Consider the following 6859-nt stretch of genomic DNA (forward strand, 5'->3'; position numbering starts at 1 on the left):
TTTACTATGACACGAATTGCTAAACAGTCTTATTAATAAAAAAAAAATACCCAGAGTCAGATATTGGGGTGAATGCTGAAAGATCAGAGAAACAGAACAAGCCACAGCCAACCTCACCTCGCCAACTCCTCCGCTGATCCTGCATCCTCAACCCCGAGGGTCTCAGTTGAACTGCTGCTAAAAAGCTCTAGTTCCTGGTGTTCACGCCTTATATACTTTTCTGCTTCCTGTCATCACTTCCTGGGATTAAAGGCGTGTGTCCTTCCCAAGCAAAGACGTGAGATCTCAAGTCATGAGATCTCAAGTCCTGGGATTAAAGGTACATGCCTCCACACCTGGCTGTTTCCAGTGTGGCCTTGAACTCACAGAGATCCAGATGGATCTCTGCCTCCCGAGTGATAGGATTAAGGGTGCGTACCACCACTGCCTGGCCTCTATGTCTAATCTAGTGGCTGGCTCTGTCCTCTGATCCCCAGGCAAGTTTATTAGGGTACACAATATATTGGGGTGCACAATATATCACCACAGTTTATGCCATTTTCATCCTCTCTGTAACTGACTATATTTCCCAAAGGTGATCACAATAAATCGCAACACACAAGGCTGTCCCTTAAGTAAGTACTGTTGTGTTTTAGGGTTTCATTCTTGGTTTATATATTTTTATAATACAGTATTTCTAAGCAATCCTATTTCTCTGGACTCCAACTGCTATTGCTATGCTAATGGCCCCCAAACTATCAACACTGACCTTCATCCTGAGACTTTTACACAAATCCACATAATAAAAATCTTACTGTTGGCTGGGCGGTGGTGGCACATGCCTTTAAACCCAGCACTTGGAAGGCAGAGGCAGGTGGATCTCTGTGAGTTCGAGGCCAGCCTGGTCTACAGAGCGAGATCCAGGAAAGGCGCAAAGCTACACAGAGAAACCCTGTCTCGAAAAACTAAAAAAAAAAAAAAAAAAAAATTACTGTTGATTAACACTCATACTGCTCTTAAGTAACAGTCTTCATTAATATGGATGGACAATTATAACTACACCAATACAGCTCCGAAAATATTGCACACTTCCTCACTGTTCCCTTGTATTGCTCTCACTTTCAACCCAGCTAGCTTTTCTTGAGGGACCCAAATAGTCACACTGAGGAGCCGTGTGTAAAAGATCTATCTGACCAAAGCCCCAAGGAAGGTCCCAGTAAACAGCTGCTATTAACTAGGGGGTATATAAAGATGTCTCCATATGATTCCCATTCCCTGTGATGAGTCATCCCAGGTATTCCATCGGAAGCCACACAAGGCAAAAATAAACAGTCTTCACTGAGCACTACTCAAGGTACCGATCTGTGGATAAAATATATTCTTGCTATTGCTTGAAGTCATTGAACTTGGGGCGAGTTGTTGCCAAGATGACTGAAGCAGTTATACCAATGTATGACAGCTAGTCTTGGTTGCCAACTTGGCTACATCTGGAATTAACTGAAACCAAAGTGGCTGGGTACACCTTTTTGAGAGGTTTTTCCTAATGACATCACTTCAAGTGGGGAGGCCCACCTTTAATTTGCATCTTTTGAGGTGGGATGTTCCAACTGTCTCTGGGCCACACCTGGTGGTGGCAGCCTATATAAAGGACAAGGAAGAAGAAAACTTTTGCTTTTTGCCTGTTTGCCCTCAATCTTGCTGGCAAGTCCATCCCGTCACTGGCATTAAAACCCACTTTTTCAGGATACTGAAAACCAGCTGAGACATCCAGCCTCATGGACTGAACAACTGTTGGCTTCTTGGCCTTTCTGTTGGTAGACAGCCATGGACTAGCTGGACCACAGCCTGTGAGCCACTTGACTAAATTCCCTTCCAATCATATGTGTTATAAAATGGATATATTAAATAAATATATTCTACATGTCATATAGTAGTAGTATTTTAAAAACAATAGTAATAATAAATTTACTCTGTATTTAATATAATTTATTTCATAGCTTATAATAGTAATGTTCACCTAGGCATGTAAATTATGACAATAGGACACAGAACATAGCTCAGTGGTAGACTGCATGCTTGGCATCTGTGAAGCCGTGTGCTCAATTCCCAACATTGAAAAACATAAAGAGTAAATAAAGGTATACAGATAATCATAATGTATCATTATTGTTGGGATTATTTTATTAATGTTAACACTGAATCCAAAGATAAAATAGAGCCCTTAAAATTTATAATAAATAGATAAGTGAATTAAGCCCCTCTGACTTATGCAAATTTTAGCATCTAGAGTGGTGGACCACAAAAGCAGGAAGCATCCATGACTGAACATGTCCCTTAAAGGCTTGTAACTGTCCACCTACACACCATAGTATACAAACTCCCTGAGGAAGTATGTCTGATTTGGGGGTTTGGGCACAGAATTTTTTTCCAGCTCTGAGCACAACATTGGTACCTTGCTGAGTTCAGATACTCTATCAGAGTTGGGGACCCCAAACCACAACTAGCTGAACAGTGAGAAGGTATACCAGTAGTTATTACATGGACTGAAACTACTCCTGTTTTTTTTTTTACTCCCTAAAATTGCTTTCTTGGCTGTTAATCTAAGAGAAACAAGATCACGGTAGCAGCAAAGAGAAAATTATTGCAAAAAGCAAATAATTTTCATATTCAGGAAGATTTTAGCTCAACTGTAAGCAGGGTTGAATCACTAAGAAAAAGGTGCTAAAATAAGTGTGAGTTTGTAAATATGTTTGCTTTCGTTCATTGATTTATAATTTCTGATTTCCCTTGTTAGGTATTTTTTTTTTGTCAGCAAATAGATTTCCTAATTATCTGGCATGAGGGTCTATAATAATTAAAGGCAGCTTTCATTTTACAGTTGTTTTCTAACATGGGAAATTATAGCTGGTGAGCTTGGGTGAACCCTTAAAGATCTATATGTTATTAATCTTTGGGAACGTTATAGTTTGCCATAGTTTTAAACCGTAAACTATGAGATCATATGTGGAAAAATCAACAATGCTGAGCTGCCACTGACTTTGTCGTTATTATCATGTAGCATCTAAGAGGCTTGAGTTACTCTGTGCAGCAAATGTTGATTGAACACCAACCCCTATATGTCTCTGTGCTTCCTTCTGTGTGAGACATAAAAATGGGCATGTTAGCCATTTGAGGGTCACTGGCATAGGGGGATACAGCAAAAAGAACTGACACAGGACAGGGGGACATTTTGCCCTCTCTTCCACTTAGCTTCAAGGAAAAGGATCAGGAAAATCACAAGGATGCCCAAAAATAATAATAAAAGGAAGCACCAAGATAACAGTGACAATCAAGGCAGAGAATGCATCAGTTCAGACTGGTAGACTTCATGTGGATACAATATGTGGCAGCTTAAATGAGAATTCTCCCATAGGCTCATATGTGAATGCGTGTTCAGCAGTTGATAGAACTCTGTGGGAAGGCTTAAGAGGCGTGGCCTTGTTGAGTAAGTGTGACCTTGTGTGTTATTGGGGGTAGGTTTCAAGTTTCAAAAGCCCACGCCATTCCCAGTTAGTTCTCTGCCTCATGGTTGTTGTCTCAACATATTAGCTGTCAGCTACTACTCCAGCGTCATGCCTGCCTGTCTGCTGCCATGATCCCCACTGTGGTGGTCATGAACTCTACTCACCCTCCGGAACTGTAAGCCCCAAGTTCAATGTTTTTTTTTTTTTTCTATAGGTGGTCATGGTGTCATGGTCATAGTGTCCCTTCACAGTAATAGAAAAGTAACTAAGACAGAAGTTGGTACCAGGAGTAGGATATTGCTGTGACAGGCCTGACCGTGCTAGTGTTTTTGTTTGTTTGGGTTTTGTTTTATTTTGTTTTTGAGAAAATGTGGCCAATGTTGGAACTTTGGACTAGAGAAAGTGGTTGAACGCTGTAAATGGGGCTTATTGGGCCATCCCAGCAGGAGCTAGGAGGACAGTAGTTCTGAGAGCAATGTAGACTACGGAGGCCCAACTTTAGAGGTTTCAGAGGAGAACAATATTAGCAACTGGGTTACAGACCATTCCTGTGATCATTTGGCAAAGAATGTAGCTGGGTTTTTGTTTTTGGTTTTTGGTTTTTGGTTTTTTGGTTGTTGTTTTTTTTTTTTTTTTTTTTTCCTTCTCCTGAAAGTCTGCCTAAGGCTAAATTGAAGAGTTTTGAACTAATTTCACTTGGAGACTAATTTCAAGACAGCCTAATGGTGACTGTGTTATGTGGTTCTTAGTGATCTCTCTTATTTAGATCTACAATAAAAAAGAGCAAGCAGGGCAAAAAGAAATTTTAAAAAATGTACAGTTTGAGGAGAAAGGAGCATCCGGAAATTTAATGTTGAAGCAAGCCTTGGTTTGTGTGGTGCCCTCAGAGTGAAACCCCATCCAGCTAATCCTGGAATTTGTGAATGGAAAAGACCTAAGGAATAATCTGTCTCCAAAGAGCAACAGCGAATCATGACTGATGCAAATGTCATTCAAGGAAGGGTCAGGTGCCATTCCAAGCAGACAGCAGAGTTTGGCAGCATCAGCCACATGGCTCTGTCTTAAAAGTCACAAAATAGTGAGAGGGGTTGTGGAATCTTCCTCTGTGGTTAAAGAGAGCCACCGAGGCCAGGGGTGTGGCACGGGAGTCCCTGCATGGAGGCCCAGAGAAGCCACTGCATGAAGCTGTGAAGGTGAAGCCTGGATTGTATTGGAGGCCCCAAGATCCTGGAGATGCCAGACCTGTCGGATGTCTGCCAGGGAGAGAGAGCAGCATCCGGGGAATGGAACCAGTTCAAAAGAGATCCATGCATTGCAGTCAACAAAGCTGGAAAGGTAGAGTCCTCTAAGTCTTTTGATTCCCTACTGGGTTTTGGTCTTCCTTTTGTCCAGTATTTCCTCACTATGTCTCTAGCCCTCCCTTTTGGAAATAGCAACGTATATTCTGTGCCACTGTATGTAGGAAATATGTAATTTACTTTTTAGCTTTATGGGAGGTCACAGTTAAGATGGCCTTGAGTCTCAGAAGAGACTTGAGCTTTGGACTTTAAAACTGTGTTGGGACTGAGGAAGACTGTGGGGACATTTGAGGTTTGGACTAACTGCATCTTGTATCATGATATGGCAACAAGCCTGTTGAGAGCCAGGGAGTAGACTGTGGTGGTGTGAATGAGAATGGCCCCCATAGACTCATATATTTGCATACTTAGTCCCCAGGTGATAGAACTCTTGGGAAAGGACTGGGTGTGGCCTTGTTGAAGGAGGTGTGTCACTGGGGGTGGGCTTTGAGATTTCAAAAGCCGGTGCCATTACCAGTTTTCCCGCCCTGTGGTTGTTGTCTCTCCACGGAAGCTCTCAGCCCCTGGTCCTGCTGCCATGCTTTTCACCAGGGCTGTCATGGGCCCTGATCCTCCGAAACTGTAAGCAAGCCCCAAATTAAATGCCTTCTTCTATGAGTTGCCGTGGTCACTGTGTTTCTTCATAGAAACAGAAAAGCAACTGAGATGTAGTATCAGTGTTTCCATGAGGAGATTTAAAAAAAAAAAAAAAAAAAAAAAAAAAAAAAAAAAAAAAAAAGCAGAACAGAACTAAAAGATTACCTTAGGGTTTAGGCCTAAAAATAAATTGTATTGAGTTGTATTTTCTTGCGGGCTGCAAGAATATATTATAGAGATTCAGCTGTGTATGTTAAAGCTAAACTTTGACTGGCCAAGGGTCTGTCAAAAGGCAAGCCATTTATTATGAATATTTGGTGTTATCCAGCCTTTTATATTCCAGCTGTCTTCTGCTATGAAATCCTTGTGTGCCCAGACCTATTGGTAAACAGTTCAGCTCTCCAGACCTGCTGAACCTACTAAGTTACTAACTGCCCTGCTGAGCTTAGGAGACAAGCTGGAGGGAGATGCACAGCTTTGTTTCCTGTGCTAATGAAGCTCAGACCATCCCCTCGCCTTGAGGAGGCCTGGTGGTTCTCCAGAGCACTTTGACTGAGAACAGACAAGGTTTTTACATATCAAGGTGAGAAGTAGAATTACATTCCTGAGGAGGCAGAGAACTGCTTGCCCAGGGAAAGAAAGGGCAGGCATTTTCTGTAGACAAGGACAGAACAGCATGGTGAGAGAGAACAGAGGACCACAGAGGTTCCTAGAGGGTGAGCAGATCTCCAGTAGAGTTTTCTCAGTACCAGGAGTAGAGAGCAGCAAAGATGGAGAAAGGATACAGAGGACGAAGATAAGGCTGGAAGCATAGGAGTTTAGTCGTTAGCTGAACTATGAGCTAGGGAGCTGAATGGAACTGCAGTTATGGAGACAGGATTTCATCCCAGAGAAATAAAGTAGACGGATATAGAGGTTGGTATGTCTAGAATTACTTCTGCCCTGAATGCCTGGTGGAGCTATAGCTGAATTGATGGAATTTTTTCCTAGAGGAATAAAGTTAGCAGACATAAGAACATAGTATACGTAGATTTTTTTTTTTCCCTCAGATATCCCACATCAGATGTAGCTAAATCCTGAGAACCCTGGGTACTGCAATAGTATTTATAGAAGTTTGGGAACCAGGAAATGATTTTAACCAATTTTTTTTTTTTTTTTTTTTGGTTTTTCGAGACAGGGTTTCTCTGTGTAGCTTTGCGCCTTTCCTGGGACTCACTTGGTAGCCCAGGCTGGCCTCGAACTCACTGAGATCCGCCTGCCTCTGCCTCCCAAGTGCTGGGATTAAAGGCGTGCGCCGCCACCACCGCCCGGCTAACCAATTTTTAAAATACCATAATAGATAGAAATTTAAGACCAAACAATTACTGACTTAAAATTAATAAGTAAGAAATAAAAACCATGCATACACTGTGTAACTCAGTATCTCCACTTCTAGATACAAAT

This window comes from Peromyscus maniculatus, chromosome 18, assembly GCF_049852395.1.
Source record: "Peromyscus maniculatus bairdii isolate BWxNUB_F1_BW_parent chromosome 18, HU_Pman_BW_mat_3.1, whole genome shotgun sequence".
Classification (NCBI taxonomy): Eukaryota; Metazoa; Chordata; class Mammalia; order Rodentia; family Cricetidae; genus Peromyscus; species Peromyscus maniculatus.